Raw genomic sequence first — 19,134 nt, 5'->3', positions numbered from 1 at the left:
GCCAGGCTTAAAGTTTCACATGTAACACCCCTCACAACCACTCTGTGAGGTATTATTTTCCATGTTTTATGGAGAGAAAATGAAAGCTCAGAGAGGTGAAGTGATTTGCCCATTGTTACACAGTTAATCCCTGGCAGTGCTAAGACTCGGACCAAGTCTGTCTAATTCCAAGTACCATGCTCTTAATCATTTTGCTGCATTTCAAAAGTGTGTCTTGGGGACACTACTAGATTGAGAGCTCATTCTTTGCAAGGTGTTTGAGTTCTGGAGGTAGACACTGGTTCTGAGTCTCAATTTTCTTACCAGCTAGGAGACTTTGGGCAAGTTCCATAATCTGTTAAGTTTCTGCTCTCTTGTTTGTAAAATAGGAGTGATAATAATGCCCAGCTTATTGACTTGTAAGGAATAAATTAGATATGGTATACAAAGCACCTAGCAGAATGTCCAGCAAAAACATTAGCTATTATATTGCTAGCTAGTATTAAGAAATGTTTTATTAGATACCAATGATGGAACAAGAGAAAAAAAGACATTTTTAAAATTAATGAATGGGTATGTTTTGACCATTATATGGCATTTCTTACTTATTATCAAAACAGAGAAAAGGAATTAGGAAGAGGAAAAGAAGGGAAACGAAAATAGTGGGATATAGAGAATCAAAATGTGAGAAAGAAAAAGGTAAAGAGGTAAAAGAATACTAGGAAGTACATAATGAGAAGGAACGTTAAAGAGCTTTAGATATTTTACAGGGCAATTCAGATTTACTTTGAAGATGGAATAAGGTTTCTTTATCTTGTTTTACCCAAATCCCAGGACATATTAGATCTCACTGGCATATGGTGGTATTCTGGATAGTGAGAAAACAATGTTAACTCTCCTGCAAGTTGCCTACGATTCTGGACAAACACATAAACTAGTAGTAATGTTTGTAATAAATCAGATGCAAAGGCAGTAACGGGCACACATACAATTTTAAATTACAGTTCAAAGAACCAGGAGACAAGGAATTTTCCTTTTTTCTAAGATGGCCAGAAACCAAACTATTTCCTAATAATGGCACAGAACTCAGCAGATGGGTGCAAGGCTCTGGGGTAAAGAGCAAATAGGCTCAGGGAGGCATCTCCCTTTCTTCAAAATACTCCAAGGGGTCTCTGTGGAGATGGAGGCTTTCAGAGTCTCTGAAAGATAACTGCCAAGGCAGGTGCTTGGTATCCTGGTAAGATTTATTGCCTGTAAATAATGCATTGAGCCTTGATGGCATCTTAATTTTTAAAAATCTATGCCTATGACCTGCCTCATTATGATGGGAGCAAAGTAGGCACTTAATAAATACTTAGCTGGCTGAGTTTTAGTTCTAGCTCATCAAAAGTGAGCAGATTAATTACTAAAACCTTTAAAACACAGAGTCTTCCAGGTCTGAGCAACACCAGGTTCCTCAAATGTGCATTTTTCCGTAGTAAGATGTCAGCTCTGACTCAGGACAAATTATTTTGAGAAATAGTTTCTAACCACTTGAATGAAGGAAGCTCTCTGAAAACAAATCGCACTGTGCTGTTCTCCGCGATGCTCCTGGTTCTTCAGTGGGAAACAAATAATGCTGCTAGTTTGTAAGAAGAGTCTGTATTGGAACGATAAGCTGAGTATTCTCTAGGGGGATCCCACAGCCCCCCACTGGAAAGATTCATTCCACATTCTGGTGCTGCTGTGATGTTTTGTTCATTTCCTTGGGTATACCATACAGAATCCTCAGCCTCGTAGAATTCACTCTCCCATGTTATTTATCTTGATAAAATACTGTGGAGTACTGTAAGTATGAGGCATCCCATGCAAAGTCCACTCCCAGGCTTCACAATAGGATTCTCTCTCTCTCTCTCTCGCTCTCTTTTTTCCTTTAAGATGGAGTCTCACTCTGTTGCCCAAGCTAGAGTACAGTGGTGCAATCCTGGCTCACTGCAACCTCCCCCTCCCGGATTCATGTGATTCTCCTGCCTCAGCCTCCTGAGTAGCTGGGATTACAGGCACACACCAACACGCCTGGCTAATTTTTGTATTTTTAGTAGAGACGGGGTTTTGCCCTGCTGGCCAGGCTGGTCTTGAACTCCTGACGTCAGGTGATCCACCTGCCTCAGCCTCCCAAAGCGCTGGGATTATGGGCATAAGCCACCTTGCCCAGTTCACAACAGGATTCTCTAGGTGAGTTTTTTCTTTCCTACTTATCAATTGGAAGGCTGCCAACTACTGGAGGAGAGGAAGGCAGAGATCCTTTATGTAACTCTGAAAGCCAAAATGGTCTTTTCTTTAGATTCCTGAGTTACTATCAGCTGCCACTCAACCACTGCCAAATCCCAGCTGGAAAAGTAGCTAATATATCATCAATTACTCCTAACAGAAGAAATAAAGCCCGGGCAAGAAAAGACTATCATGAGAATACTGCTTCACCATGTAGAAGTGATCTAGTAAGACAGACTCAAGAGCTTCAAAAGATACAGTCCACGCCTGGGCCCCAACTCTTAGCTTATATGGCAGAAGGAGAGGTTGTAGTGTGCAAAAGGGTCTCATGTCACAGTGGGTTTTAGCCTTGCTTCTCCCACAACCCCATGACAGAGGATGATCACAGAGCTCAAAGCTTATTTGCAACTCCCTTGTCCTAGCAATATCACAACTCTTTCTCTCACATTCAACAAAGCTTATAAAAGTGCAGGAGAGAATGACTTGCAAAGGGCCAACTACGAATATATTCGAACTTTTTTGAGTATCTAAGTACTAATGCCAGTACCCAAGCACTGATTCTTAGTACTAGCCATACCAGTACTAGCACTAATACCAGTACCTAAGTACAACTAATAATAACAATGTTGGGGAATTCACTGTCTTAGAAAACTGCTGCCATGAATGCAGGAAGCTGGAAGCCATACTCTGATGTCATTAGAGTGACAACAGATGCCTGTTTCTTCCCCCATTTCCCAATTTCAGAGGGCAAGTACAGAGCCTTTTCTTTACATTCTGTACACTTACCTTCTGGGCTGCCTGAAGCCTACAGTTTCCTGATTAAACATGAGATTCTTCCATCTGGTAAATTATCCTCCATCACAGACATCACGCCATGGGAGTGTGCATGCCCCATGCAGAAGCTCAGTAGGGCACTTGGTATGTTATGACCAAAAGCTCCTACAGTATGAGTCAGGTGAGTGCAGTTACTGTTGGATTGGCTTTGGACATAGTTCTAATTCCAGTAAGGAGAAAACAGCCAATGGGGGATCCAGTCCAGGATTCTGCCCTGACAGTTGCTCTGAGAACCGCTGTGTGAAGCAGCTCAACTGCCCGCCCCGTGACGGTGCATGCATCCCTCCCGACCCTGCAGTTACAGACACATCAAGTAACCTCACTTGCAATCACCTTCCACCTAAGGCCCCATGTGAAGATATATAATCTTTTCATTAAAAGATATCAATGAAAAAGGAGGGAGATGAGAGGGCAGAGATGAGATGCTTTAGTCCCATTCAGCACTTTTTACTTTCAGAGGACAGAAAAATGGCAACTCAAGAAGTGTCTCTTCCCTCACATCTGACAAAGATTCGCTGAGAACCGCACTGCATATCAAGAGAGCTGGCTGAGAGCGCAGGCCAGTAGGCTGGGGCTCGAAATCACAGCTTTAGGTACCCTTCAGGCTGTAGCCAATGCCTCCTGCCCATCCTCCTCTCCATCAGTATCTACCTAGGGCAAATGCCAGACATTGCTTCTTTATAAAACAGACTAGGCATGGTATATAACATTGTCTACATTTTGCTTGAATCTTATGTAAAAGAAGAGAGAGAAAACGCAATTCAATGTTTGCAAGGAAAATAAAATCTGTTTACATGCCAGTGACCTTGAGTGCAAATTATCTGCTACCTCAACCAAACATTGGAAGTTTGATTTTTCCTTTACTTCAATGAAGGGCAATAGGGGACTGAGTGTTTGAGACAGAATATAGGTACTAAGGTACCATTAGGTATTCTGCTCTTGTATCTGACTTCAGGAAACACTTTGTCCCAGCCAAAGCAATGACTCATCCCATGCCACCAGTGTTACAATAGGAGCTTGATTTGCTGCAGTAGAGCAAACAGCGCAACACTCCTTAGAAAAGCTCTGCTCCAGCGTTTCTGGAAGATTAATTAAAGTCAGTGCAGGAAATGGAAAATCACTTTTACCATTTTACATTAAAGAGAGATGACCAAAACACAACTGAAAGTACCAAAGGCTTTAGTTCAGAAAGCCAGTAAATATTTCTGCATTTGTTTGCTTTTGGTTACTGTTGTTTAGTTTAGTTTTTTTTTTTTTTTTGGCATGTGACAAAAGATAGTATAGGTATCACAGCCAGGGGGATTTTCAGGGATTCTGAGATTAGACATTCTAAAGAAGTGATAAAATTGCTAGCAACCATAGACCAATGGTAACTGGTAGAGTCTTTTGATTTAGATTTCATACTTGGATTCATTCAATAATTATTTATTACTTATCCACTATGAGAAAGACTTTAGAGAAAATACTAAGATAATATAATATATTCCTAATGTATTAAATAAGATAGGAAGTGATATACTCCATGAGAAGGGGGTGGTTATTTCAAGGATGGAATTATCATTTCTAAATGAAGGCAGCTTTCTTGTAGAAGGGAAAATGAGTTGGCCTTGAAGGATGAATAAAACACAGAACGTTTGGAAATCAGAGAAAATTTTGAGTAATGAGCACAAATAAATGAAGGTGAGAAAATGCAGGGAGTCAGGGAGCAGAGGGTGATTAATGCTGCCTGCAGCAGAGGACGCTTAGGAGACAGATCAGCTAGACTGGAAGGGCAGCTTAGGATGGGATTTGTGGGAGATTGTGAAACAGACTAAGCGTATGGCTATGTGGGAAACGTGTTCCACCTTCACGATTTGTGAGCAGGAGTTTTATTTAAAACTTTAACAAACAGAGCAGACAGGACAGCCACATGGCTGGGCAGGGTCCTGGAGGGCCACTTCTGGGCCAGGTATTAACCCTTTCATCATGGACTGTAGGGTGGTATGGGGGTATCCCAAGAAGGGTCAGAACAGCTAGTGTGTGGGAAATGGGAGGCATTTGGGAGTCTGAAGGAAATGACTATTTACCAATGAGTACAGAGTATTTCAGAATTTTACCACCTGATACAGCCACCCTGACATATATACTAGCTGAATTTTAGCGACAGAATAAAAAACACATCTACATCAAAAGCCAATCTAAGCTGTGGATCTGTAGCCTGGACCTCTACTTGGATGTCCGTAGGTACCTCCGTATGTCTAAAACCAAACCCATCATGTTCTTTCCTAAATGTGTAACACCTTATGATTACTTCACAAAATGGGAGCACAAGTCATCCAGGTGCTCACACCAAAACTGTGGGGATCATTATCAGGCCCATAAGATCATTGCCAGCATATGAACCCCCCTCCTGGTTTTAGGGAACCTCCATTATGTAAATTTTAACGGGAGCCAGGACTACTCCCTATTTCACACTCTATACTCCACATTTCACACTCTGTACTTTTGCCTTCAGAATCTTCTCAAGTTCCCAGAATGTTAGACTAGAAACCAATACAAAGTGGTCCTGAATCTCAGGTAGTCTCCCATTTTCCCAGTAAGACAATCCTCCTGTCTCCCAGGAAAAGAGAAAAAGAAAAGTCTTTGGAAGACTTTTTGATCAATTTAAATATATACTATCTTTGAACTCACAGACATAGAGAGCAGAAGCATGGTTCCAGAGGCCAGGAAGGGTAGTAAGGGGCTTTAGGGGAGAGGGGGATGGTTAATTGATACAAAAAAAAAATAGAAAGAATGAATAAGACCCACTATTTGAAAGTACAATAGGGTGACCACAATCAATAACTTAATTGTACATTCTTAAATAACTTAAAGAGTGTAATTGGATTGTTTGTAACTCAAAGGATAAATGCTTGAGGGGATAGGTACCTCATTCTCCATGATGCTTACTTCACATTACACACCCATGTCAAAACATCTTATGTATCCCATAAATACATACACCTGCTATGTATCCACAAAAATTAAAAAAAAAGAAAGCCATTTAAAAAAATCCAATGCTATTTTACACTGGATAATGTGCTATTTTGGAGAAAATTATAATACATATTTGAGCAAAAAGCCAGGTGTTTTGTTTTTTAATATAGTGTATTTGTTTATAGACTAAGTTGCTACAAAAAAGAGGCTCCAAAATACAGTGACTTAAACAAGTTAGGAGTTCATTTCTCTCTCTTCTAACATTCCTTATGTTGATGAGCGGCACAGGACAAGTAGATGCTGCCACTCTTTCTATTCTTCCTATTTTGTTGTTCCACCATCCCATAAGGCCTTGATCTTTGGTTGATCACCATCTCCTAAGGCCTTGATCTTGATCTATGTTTGAGGCTCCCTCATGGGCACCACATCCACAGCCTACTCTTGAAGGGAGCGAGAGAAAGGCAAGGACAAGCTGATTTCTTTTAAGAGAGTGAGGCAGAAACTGCTCACACCACTGTTAAGAATTTAGCTGGTGGACACAGCCCACTGTAGGGGAATCTGGGAGGTAGACTCTACCCAGCCATCCGTATTCTTTGCCAAAACATGGGGAAGTTCTATTAGTGAAAAGGATAAAGGGAAAATAGTGGGGGACATCAGGAGCTTCTCCAAACTTGGGACTCTCAAATGACAGTATCTATAGGATTTTCTCTGGGGTGGTTCATGCGCTTTAGGGGTGCATCCCTCTACCCTTTACCTGGTGCACCAGGCTGCCTGTAGTCACCATGAAGTGTACAAACTTCCACGTACTCTTGTTTTCACATAGGGTCCTCGCTCCTACCCTCCTTTGCCTGCTATCTCGGAGCCTGGTGGTCCTCTGATTTTCTTTTTCCAGAGGATGAACTTCTGGTTTTATGTGGTGGCAGAGGAGGCTTAGTTCCCTATCAATCTGGAATGGGAGTAGGAAAATGGGGTTCAAGTGCTCCATGGACAGATTTTTCTCCTAAAATCCCTATCCTTGACCTCCCATCACCTCTGCCTCCTGTGACCCCCGACGTCTTTTTCTGAGCTTTTCAGGGGTTCTTTGGGTGCTCATCCTTGCAGGAACGTAGGTTCCTTACCACTTTCTCGCCATTCCTGCACCACTGTTAAGTCTTCATAAATCCTAGTTCAGGGCTACACATCTCCTAGTGTCACCAAAGCTTGCATGTCTATATCTTATTCTCTTTATTATTTAGGGGATTTGGAAGAGGAGAAGGAAGTGAAAATAGCTTTACGTGAAACTAGAAACATTTTTTTCATCTGTATATGATGCTATAACTGGAAATTTTATCTCAAGCCACAAATATCCATTTGCTTAAAATAAGGACAGTTTTATTTTTCCGTTCATCCTGTGGCTGTATACTCATGATATCCACAAAGTAACCACTAATTCTATTTCATTTTCAAGTGATTTTTAGAAGGTTTATTGGCAATGATATTCAAGATTTGCAATTGTGAAGTCATTCCCCACCCCAATACTCCACTAAATCTGTACTGAATTTCTTTGCTTCCTTTTATGATGACCTTCATAGGCATACAAACTAGCAGTGACAGAGGTAGTTTCAGGCTATTGTTTCTTACTTTGTCATTCAAAATAAAGTAAATCAGAGAGTAGCCTGTAATACAAAATATTTTAAAAAATCTAAATATAAGGCAACTCTCTTTATTCTGATATATTTTGGGGAACAAAACTTACTTTATATTTTGGCATGAAAGAACCAGACTTTCTTATACCTTCCTATTTTTGCTCATGTGAGGCCATGTACATAGAACATGCCCTTCAGTTTCTCCCTCTGGCTCACTCCTACTCATCCTTCCAAACTCATTTCAGGTGCTGTCTCCTACAGGGAGCCTTCCTTGATCGCCTGATCACCTGATCACCTCCAAGAGCTCTTCCAAAGGCTGATCAGGTATTGCACCTGTGTGTTTCCACAGCCCCCAATGTTACCCTTAAACTGCATTTCCTGTACTGTAATCTCTGGTTTATTTGTCAGTCTCCCCCACTAAACCATAAGCTCCTGGAGGGCAAAGTCCATGTCCTCCTTATCTTTACATTCCTAGCATCTATTAACCATGCCTGGAACATAGCAGTCTCTAGTTATGTATTCACTTATTAAATGAATAAGAGAAATGCCGGTTTCCAAAGAGAAACAAAAGTCCCTTGATAAAATTAGAGGCAGAGGAATTGGGAGCGGTAATTCACCTTAGTTGCTTTTATTCACTCATTCTCTCCGTGACTTTTATTAATTGAGCAAGCACAGAAAACTTCTACAAGACTCAATGAAACAGAATTTCAAAAATTAAAGTTTATCTTGGAGAACTGAACCATTGATTGATGGTCAGATAAAAAGATGTATAAACTTGTGCTTTCAGAATTTCTTTTACTCAAGGCCCTTTGGTTGCAATAAACAGAAATCCACTCAAGTTAGAAATGAGGACTAATGGATCCAGAAAGCACACAAGCCCTGTACTGAGTAACCACACTGGAGTGAAGAGCTAAGGAAAATTTTATAAGCACTTTATAGTCTGCCCTTTTCCATACGTCAACCAGAAACACAAAAGAAAACGGCAATTATTATAACATGGACTTTGTAGGCTGAACAGCTGATAACGCTCTGAGCTCCTTTCCTGCTTTCCCCCACTGTAGCCACCGTAATGCAGGCCCATCCATCATGCTGACAGCGTGGCAGGGCATCTGCAAACCTGGTGGGTGTGTGAATGGACTTAATCACAGCTGCACAGTGGAACTCTTGGGGGGGCGGGGCAGCACAGCTCACCAGACACATAAGAATAAGTTTCTGAAATAAGTTTAAGGAATGGCCTGAAGTCACAGAAGACAAACCTAAGAATCCTCTTTTTGAAGATCAAAATGGGTGTGGTGGCCTATGCCTATAATCCTAGTGCTTTGGGAGGACTGCTTAAGGTAGAGTTTGAGACAAGCCTGGGCAATACAGCAAGATCCTGTTTCCATAAAAAAAATTAGCCAAGTGTGATGGCTCATGCTTGTAGGCCCAGCTACTAGGGAGGCTGAGGCAGGAGGATCGCTTGAACTCAGGAGTTGGAGGCTGCAGTGAGTCACGATCACACTACTGCACTCCAGCCTGCATGACAAAGTGAGACCCTGTATTTAAGAAAAAGAAAATGATCCGGCATGCAGTTGGCTAAATAGAAGAGCAACTGTGTCTGAGCTCTGCTTAAATTGGCCTCCTAATGCCAGAAAAAAAGGCAAACCAGGAAAAAATGTACAATACACAAAACAGTGTTGATGAGTTTTGTGTAATTTGTTCCTCCAAGGAATTTCTCTGCGGCACCCCACTCCCCCTCCCCAGTCTGTGTTAGGAATCCCCCTACCTAACCTCCACATGCTACAGTGCAATCCTTTGGCATATCTCTATCACAGTGTTTTTTGTCCACGTCCTCCCTGATCTTCCCCACTTCCTGAGGTGGGGAATAATGCCATTTCTTATAACCCATTTCATATGCCTTTTGGGACAAGGAAAAGTATACACATCTAATAAATGAATACTATGTCTTACAGCTCTGTATTATCAGTGTCTAGTATGTGTCTGGAGCATATCAGATGGATGAATAAGAAAAAGAATAATTGAAATTAAAATATCTGGAATTTAATGGCCTTTTAAAAGTCCTGTTAAAAAAACCTGTCATAGGTTTAATCATTCCTCCTGACTTTCATCTCATTCATTTCACACCCAAACAGCAGAACAGATGTTCATTGGTACTATCTAAAGTGTGCATATTCTACAAGTCTATAATTTTGAGGTAATTATAAGATAAAGCTTTTTGTGTTAGTCTGGCATTGTTAACACGTAAGAGTCTGGGGCAGGGGGTGGGAGCGGGGGTCCCAGGACATGGGGAAGCTGAACGCTCACTGACTCTGAAGATGGCTAACTTTGTTATCACAAAGGTTGATTTAACTTGACAATATCTATCCTATTTCTAGATTTAGACACTTGTTTTTAAGGTGCAAAGACAACCTGAATCCAGGTTCAGTCCTGCTTATTAAATGCAATGAGATGACATCTAGGTCATCTCAATTCAGCTAAACTTAGGGGAGAGGGAAGTTTTGATGGCTCTCTGTATCATTCTTGGATGAAAACATTCTTAGATGAAACATGTCAACATGTACTCTGACATTAAAGGCCAGTCTCCACGTCTGCAAATGGAGCATGATGACACCCACTTCATAAGGCCATGCTAATCTCTTTCTTATTTCCCCAAGGAAATAAAAATAACCTCTCAAATTATCTTCCCATAGCCATCTCACAAAATGAAAGTTTCTAAGTTCTATATTATTATTAAATAATATTTATTATCATTTTTTGAGCCTGTCGTGCAGGCGGGAGTGCAGTGGCACCATCTTGGCTCACTGCAACCTCTGCCTCCCGGGTTCAAGTGATTCTCCTGCCTCAGCCTCCTGAGTAGCTGAGATTACAGGCACCCGCCACCACACCCAGCTAATTTTTGTATTTTTAGTAGAGACGTAGTTTCACCATGTTGGCCAGGCAGGTCTCAATTCCTGACCTCAAGTGACCTGCCCGCTTTGGCCTCCCAAAGTGCTGGGATTACAGGCATGAGCCACTACACCCCACCTGAAGTGCTGATGTAATTTTTATGTAAGTTTAAAAAACTCTGAACTTGGTGCTTTTGGTGACTCCGTTTCCTAATCAGTGAAAGGAGGAACTTTGAACTAACTGATCTTTAAAACCCTAACTACAAATTTCAGGAAGGATGTAAACGGGCAGCTCACAAAAGAAATAAAAATGGCCAGTACACAGGTACAGATATTTTCTTTCTTTCTTTTTTTTTTGAGACGGAGTCTTGCTCTGTCGCCCAGGCTGGAGTGCAGTGGCGCGATCTTGGCTCACTGCAAGCTCCGCCTCCCGGGTTCACGCCATTCTCCTGCCTCAGTCTCCTGGGTAGCTGGGATTACAGGTGCCTGCCACCATGCCCAGCTAATTTTTTTGTATTTTTAGTAGAGATGGGGTTTCACTGTGTTAGCCAGGATGGTCTCGATCTCCTGACCTCATGATCCACCCGCCTTGGCCTCCCAAAGTGCTGGGATTACAGGCATGAGCCACCGTGCCTGGCCACAGGTACAGATATTTTCAACATCAGTGGCAACCAAAAAAGTAAATTTACAAAATGAAATACCGTCTTTAAAAAAAATCAGATTGGCAAAGATAGAAAAAGAGTAATAATATCCTTCTTTAGCAGTGTCAGGAAGAATCACTTTCATCACTGTACAATATCTGGAGTGGCTATTTGGCAATATGTATCAAAAGTCCTAAAATAACGTGGCAGATTGTATTTTCCAGAAATGGCTGCACCGCTATATCCATCCTCTCCATGTTCTTACAATGAGTTGTTGATGCTGCTCCATTGACAGGTGGGAGTCTATGTGACCTGCTCCACCTGGGTGGGCCTGTGACTGTAGTGGAAGGGATGCTGCATGGTTTCCAAGGCTAAGTTAGAAAAGAGGACAATGCTTTCACCTGCAGCTCTACTGGGACACAAGGCTTTGAAGCCCTAAGTGGCCATGTAAGAAGTCCAGCTACCCTGAAGCCAACATGTAGAGAGACCACATATAGAGAAAGATGCCAGAGGGATGCCAGCTGTCCTAGCTGTTCTAGCCCCCTGATCTTTGACTCTTCCCAGCACTGGCAACACACAAGTGAGTGAAAGAGCCTTCAGAAGATTCCAGCCTGCAGTCTTTAAGCCTCCCCAGCCAATGTCAATTGGAGTAGACATAAGTTGTCATGACTGAGTCATATCCAGACTGCAGATTCGTGAGTAAATTAAATGTGGTGGTTGTTTTAAGTACTCAGTTTTGGGGCAGTTTGTTATGTAGCACTGGATAACTAGAAAATTAAGTAGACTGCTGGGTTAAAAGACATTTATATATCTGGATGGATAAATAATTAGTTCACAGGTAGTTGTTACATAGCACTAGATAACTAGATTATATAATACATATAACATATATCTTCATGTTATAGATATAACATTTATAATATATGAAAGTATACATTGCTAGGTTATATCTATACATATCTCCTGTATTTATACATACTACACATATATGCCCATATTTATATCTACTGACTGATTCATCCATCGCTCTATCTACATATGTGTGTGTGTGTGTGTGTGTGTGTGTGTGTGTGTGTGTGTGTGTATGTATATGTAACATTTTTAACCTAGATATTTCAGTTCTAGGAATTTCTGCTAGGAAAATACTTAGAAAGTATACAAAAATATGGTTACATGGCATTCTTTCTAAAACTAAATACTGTGAAACCATTTAAAATGTTCAGCAACAGGCAAATGATTAAACATTTTATATGAATACAATCAATAATAGGTAGTCAAAAAAAGTGATAATGTGAAGCTGCATTTAATGACAAGCTAGTGAGTAATGAATCAAAATTTTGATTAAAATCAAATCAAAATCAACCCAATTCTTTGCACCTAAGGTCCATCTTTCTTACTAATTTTTTATAGGACTTAAATGCATACAAGTGAATTTAATCTATAAAAAACTAGATTAATCATACTCATCATGGCTCATGCCTGGGTCTCTTTAAACTATGTATTTATTTACACAAAGATATTAATGCATATTGGTTTCATTTTAATAAAAAGGAATTATAATCTATAACTGATTCTATAATTTGTTTTCTTCATTTTATTATATATATCATAGATATCCCTCCAGGCCACATATTTAACTCATTCTTTCAACCTTTCCCCCTATTAATAGACATTTCAGCTATTCCAGGTTTTTTTCTTTTATATCACTATAAGCAATGTTAAAATAAATAAAGATATTCATACATCTTAGGCACTGATGCTTTTATTTCTATAGCATAAATTCTAAATTATGAGATTGCTGGGTCAGTGTGAATTGAAATGTTAATATACATTGCTAAATTACATTTCAAAGGGGTTATAGCAATTCATACTCCAAAAAGTGATGCATGAGATTTCCCTGAATCTTCACCAACAACACATCCCTCCCCATCTGATTGGTGGGAAATGGTCTGAAGTTATGCATTTTTAACATATTTAAAATATAAACATTTGTAATACATTGCAAATATATTTTTTTCTGTTTGCTTTTTAACTTTTCTCATGGCATATTTTGCAGCACAAAAGTTTTTTTTTTTTCAGTCTTTGAAAATATTTTTATTGGTTGCATCTAAATTAATCTTTCTTTTGCTGCCCATTTTCAAGGTATTGAGCATTCTTCAGTTTCCTTCCCTCCACCCTGTTTTCTCATGTCATTGAGCCATCGTCCTATGTGACTCCTGGTTCCCATATGTCATCTCTGCCCCACAGTGGCCCACCTGTGTGAGTAGTTCAAGGCTGACATCTCTTCTGACTGGTTAGTGCCTAGTCCTGCCAATATTCAGTGCTGAATTTTGAATGTCGTCTCTGACTGAAATTAGTTTCCTTAGCCACCGTGTTTGCTCAGGCTGCCACAATAAAGTACCACAACATGGGAGGCTTAAACAAAAGACATTGATTCTCCCTCAGTTCTTAGAGGGGAAGTCTGAGATCAAGGGCTATGTTCCCTCTGAAGGCCCTAGGGGAAGAGCTTTCCTTTCCTCTTCCAGCTTCAGGTGGTGGCTGACGATCTTTGGTGTTCTTTGGCTTGTAGACACATCACTCCAGTCTCTTCACATAGCCTTCACATCCTCTTCCTTGAGCATGTTTTTCTCTCCAAAGTCCCCCTTTTAAGGACATCAATCACGCTGGATTAGGGCCCACCCTAATCACCTTACTGTAACTGCATCACCTTTGTAAAGACCCTGTTTTTATTAAGTAAGGTCACATTCTGAGGTCCTGGGGATTAAGATTCCAACATAGCATTTTTCAAGGACACAATTCAGTTCTTAACAGCCACCAGCTACCCAGCCCAGATAACTCAGGCTGTGGTGGAGGCCCAGATTCACGCACAGATGGTGGGCAGGGCAAACCCACAGTCGGAAAATATGTTCTTGTCTTAGAACTCTGGCCAGAGAAAGCATGCCCTCTTGAACTCCTCCTTCCAAACCCTTGTGTTGTAGGTGCATCTACACAGATATAGATGCATGTAGTTTGTCTTTTCCTGTGTGAACGAGATCATAAAAGTTTTAAATTTTCTATAGCCAAACCAATCCATTTTTCCCTGTATGGTTGCTTAGACTGTTGATTCAAAAGCTGAATCTACTATCAACAATGAGCATTTGTGGATGTGGGAGCAGTTAACAGACTAATCTGGACATGGTCGTACTTTCTACTCTAAGCATGTGGTGTGTGACCTTCAATTAGTACTTTGCTGCCACTGTCCTGAGAGACTGTACACCTGTGCAACTGTGAGTTCTAGATAAATGGTTTGTCTGATACTTTTGTTCAAAGAGAGCAATTCCACTACTCAAAAAACTTAGCTTTTACTGATAGAGATGTGAGCTGGTATTTAATGAGTCTGTAGCACTACAGAGCATGCTAATCTCTCTCTTGTTTCCCCAAGGAAATAAAAATAACCTCTAAAATTATCTTCCCATAGACATCTCACAAAATGAAAGCTTCTAAGTTCTGTAATATTTCATTGTTCCTAAAAAGAATCCTTAAATGGTTTATGCAAATCCAGGTGGCTCCAGCTTTAGATGTCTTATCTGTTTTTGATGAAAGCTCTGACTTGACAAATACCCCCAAGATGTATTGCTTTATGGCATTTGGTCAGATAAGACTTAACGGGAGCTTTTACAATTTTTTCCCGTACTCCCACTGTATCTTCAAGGATACAATCATGTGAATATAGGGTAAGGCATTTTATTTCTTTTAAAATCCATAGTTTGTAGACACGTTAAAGTCTACTATGTAACGGTATGCATACAAATGCAATGAATTGTTGAAAACACGCCCTTAAACACAACAGGACTCTACTCTATTAATTAAATTGGAGGTGGAACAGAGGGTGTATCTTGCTTAAATTCCTGATTGTGCTTAGCAGAAAATCATTCCCTTGGCTTTAATAGCACCACTATACTAATTTCTAAGCCTATATTTTCAGCTTTAGTCTTCTACTTATGTTCCAGTTGTCTACTGAAACATTTTCACTTGAAGCCACATCATATACAATTGTCATATGAAAATGAATTAATCAATACCCCCACCATTTCCCAGTTTCTAGTACCACTAAGGCCTTAAACCTGGTGGTTACCTTTGTCCTATTCCATGCTTTTCCTTTACCCTATCAAATCCTGGCTCTTTAACCATTCTTGGTTGACTCTTTAATCATTTTTCTCTAAGCTTTGTTTCACTATTTTCCCTTTTTACAAAAATAATATTTTTATTATAACAAACAGAGTTTAAAAATTTATGGAATCACCACACAATGTTCATAGCAGTGTTATCTATCACTGTTGATAAGTGGGAAGAACCTAAATAAATATCCATCAACTGATAAATTAACAAGACGTTATACAGATCCACACAATGGAAAATATTATTTAGTCATAAGAGGAACAAAGTACTTATTCATGCTACAATATGGATGAACCTTCACATTACGCTATGTGAAAGAAGCCAGAGTAATTCCATTTATTCTGATAGTCTGATAAGGCAAAACCAGGGGACAGAAAACAGGTCAGTGATTGCCAGGGTCTATCAGAGAGGAGGAACACGGAGTGACTGCTACTGAGTATCAATTTGTTTCAAGGGTGATGAAAACTCTAAAATTGGATAGTGGTGATGGTTGCATGACACTGTGAATATAGTAAAAAACACTGAGTTGTATACTTTAAAAGGGTGAATTTTTTGGTGTGTGAATTATATCTCAATAAAGTTATTATTAAAAATGATGGCATCTACTAGATCTAGTGAGTCCAGAGAGATTGCAGGATACATCAATATATAGAAATCAACTGTCTTTCTACATAATAAACAACTGAAAATTGAAATTACAAAAATGACACCATTTGTAAAATAGAACATAGTTAGGGATAAATCTGACAAAAGATATGAAAGATCTGTATGCTGAAAACTATAAAACAATTATAAGAGAAATAAAAAATAACCTAAATAATTGGAGAGATATACCATATACATGGGTTGGAAGACTCAATATTGTTATTAATTCTCCCCAAATTGACTTATAGATTCAACACAATTCCAATCAAATTCTCATCAGGCAGTTTTGTTGAAGCTGACTGATTCTCAAATTCATATGAAACTGCGAAGTATCTAAAGTTGCCAAAACAGGTTTTTAAAAGATGAACAAAACTGGGGAAATAACACTATCTGACTTTAAGTCTTATAAAGGAGCAGTAATCAAGTAATACAGTGTGGTATTGGCATAAAAATAACTAGATAAAAGACAAATCAGAAGACAAGAAAGATAAACAATACAGAGTCCGGCTCATGTATATACTGACAACTGATTTTTGACCAAAGATGTAAAGGCAATTTAGTGAAGAAATGTTAGACTTTTCAACAAATGATGGTTAAAAAAACAACTGTATATTCCTATGCACAGCGATGCATGTCTATAGCTCCAGCTACTCAGGAGACTAAGGCAGGTGGATCTCTTGAGCCCAGGAGTGCAGCTTGGGCAATATAGCAAGGCCCTGTCTCTAAAAATAAAATAAAATAAAAATTTAAAAACCTGCCCTTCCAAAGATACTTTTAAGAGACTGAAATTATAAGTTATAGACTTGGAGAAGATATTGATAAATTCTATACCTAACACAGCATTTGAATCCAAAATATATTTTAAAACTCACCCAAGTTAATATAAGTAAACAAATCATCTAATTAAAAACTGAGAAAAGATATGAACATTTCACAAAGTAGATATACAAATGGTAAATAAGCACATGAAAAAAATGTTATGTAAAACTAGTTATTAAGAAAGATGCATGTTTTAAGCCTGTAATCCCAGCACTTAGGGATGCTGAGGCGGGTGGGTCACTTGAGGTCAGGAGTTCAAGACCAGCCTGGTCGATATGGTGAAACCCTGTCTCTACTAAAAATACAAAAAAAAAAAAAAAAAAATTAGCTGGGCCTGGTGGCGGGCACCTGTAATCCCAACTACTTGGGAGGCTGAGGCAGGAGAATCTCTTGAAACCAGGAGTCAGAGTTTGTAGTGAGCCGAGATCGCGCCACTGCACTCCAGCCTGGGTGACAGAGTGAGACTCCATCTCAAAAAAAAAAAAAAAAAAGAAAGATACATGTTTTAAACTATAGTGCTAAGCACCTATTACATTAGCTAAAACTACAAAGACACTGTATGCTAACTGTTGGCAAGGATGTGGCAAAAGGGACCTCATATACTGTGATGGGAATGCAACTTTGGAAAACACTTGGGTAACTGCTTAAAAAGTTAAGCATACATCTACCTTAGGATCCAGCCATTTCACTCCTAGGTATTTACCCAAGAGAAATGAAAACATGCCCAACCAAGATGAAAGACATGTAGAATATTCACAGAAGGCCCAAATAGGAAACAGTCCAAATGTCCATCAAGAGGGGATAAACAAATTGTGGTATAACCAAACAATGGAATACTACTTGGTGATAGAAAGGAATTAACTTGGCAATAAAAAGGAATGTTAGAGCATTTGTACACGCTATAACATAGAGGAATCTGAGTTAATCAGAATAATTACGTTGAGTTTAAAAAGGCAGATTAAAAAAGAGAACATACTGTATGATTCCATTATATAAAATTCTAGAAAATGTAAACTAATCTATAGTGACAGGAAGCAGATTAGTGGTTGCCTGGGGATGAGTAGGAGAGCAGAAACACAAAGGGGTAAGGAGCAGGAAGGCGGAATTACTGTACATATGCTCCTACCATGGGAGAGTTGAGTTGGCTTTCATTTTTCTCTGTGTTTGTAACTTATTACAACTGCAATAAACATTATTATTCACGATATTTTTTGTACATCCTTAGGTATTTCTTCATGGTGCATAGTATGTACACAACACACGTTCTTCAGTGACTTAATCATTGGAAGGTCCATTTTATAGCTGCTCGAATATAAAGTCTGAATACGTAAATTGCTAGGTCAAAGAACAGCCACATTTTAACACTTGATGAGTTTTTGAAAAATGGACACCAGCATCCAGATCAAGAAATCCAACAGCAGCATCTAGAAGTCTTCTCATGCTCCCTATCCTGACTTGGCTTTTCCTGTACTTTATGAAAATGGAAATGGAATCAGGTAGCATGCACTCTTTTGTATCTGGCTTGTGTATGGTTGTGGATTGCTCATTACCATTGCTGCTTTACATTCTTTGTGAGAATCCACATATTTATCTCAACTTAGGTTGATAGGCATTTGGGTAGTTTCTCGTTCTTCCTATTATTAGTGTTGGTCTTATAACACTCCACAGCATGTCTTTCAGTGAATAAATGCATGCATTTCTGCTGGGTAGTCACAGGAGTGGGCTGCTGGGTTACACATACCTACAGTCAGCTTTAGAAGACAAGCAACAGAAGCTTTTAATATTAGAGAACAGGCAGAAACATACATTATTAATATTTGCATGATATTTATTTAACAAGTAATTTCATTAGTGAATACTTACTGAGCACCTATCATTGTCCAGGCATTGAGCAATGTGTTGGATATGTATTGCTGGACAATAGATACTGCCTCTTCTCTTGGGGCACTTAGAAAAAAATCTATATTCTAGGGTTAAACAGAAAGTCAGGATAAACTCAGTGTGTGTGCGTGTGTCTCTCTCTGTGTGTGTGTGTGCGCGCGCGCGTGTGTGTGTATTTCAAAACTATGTTAAAATAACATGATGTTCAAGAACGTAGCCTAGAAGGAAAATAAATCAGAAGAAGTGTAAGAGTGATTCATTTAGGTAAAGTGTTTGTTAACATTTTTTTCTTTTTCTTTTTCATTTTTTTGTTTTGTTTTTTACTTTTCTGTATTTTCCAGGACAACCAACCGTATTAAATTCCACATATATATGGTGGTCCAAGTCCATAAGGTACCTACCTGAAGACAGCTATGATGTTCAGAAGCGATGACATTCTCCAATCAACAAGCAATTTAGTCA

At 39.4% G+C, this 19,134-nt stretch overlaps 1 protein-coding gene and 1 long non-coding RNA gene across 5 annotated transcripts in view; one reads left to right on the top strand and one right to left on the bottom strand.

The window, feature by feature from the left end:
• CRACD (capping protein inhibiting regulator of actin dynamics) overlaps positions 1-19,134 on the bottom strand; it is a 280,222-nt gene that overhangs the window by 78,674 nt on the left and 182,414 nt on the right. The window contains exon 1 of one of the 4 annotated variants that reach the window (XM_071093395.1): positions 3,016-3,230. The exons of the other annotated variants lie outside the window; for them this stretch is intronic. The gene's annotated coding sequence lies outside the window, so the exon portion shown is untranslated. Of the gene's footprint in view, positions 1-3,015; positions 3,231-19,134 lie in introns of those variants that run through there. 4 annotated transcript variants of the gene reach the window in all.
• On the top strand, positions 3,290-7,960 carry LOC105463545 (uncharacterized). The gene is made up of 3 exons (XR_976392.3): positions 3,290-3,376; positions 3,521-3,656; positions 7,889-7,960. It is a non-coding gene; the product is annotated as an uncharacterized lncRNA (long non-coding RNA).

This window comes from Macaca nemestrina, chromosome 3 (genome assembly GCF_043159975.1).
Source record: "Macaca nemestrina isolate mMacNem1 chromosome 3, mMacNem.hap1, whole genome shotgun sequence".
NCBI lineage: Eukaryota > Metazoa > Chordata > Mammalia > Primates > Cercopithecidae > Macaca > Macaca nemestrina.
Note: the sequence above shows the minus strand (reverse complement) of the source record. Positions and strands in the feature narration are given on the sequence as shown.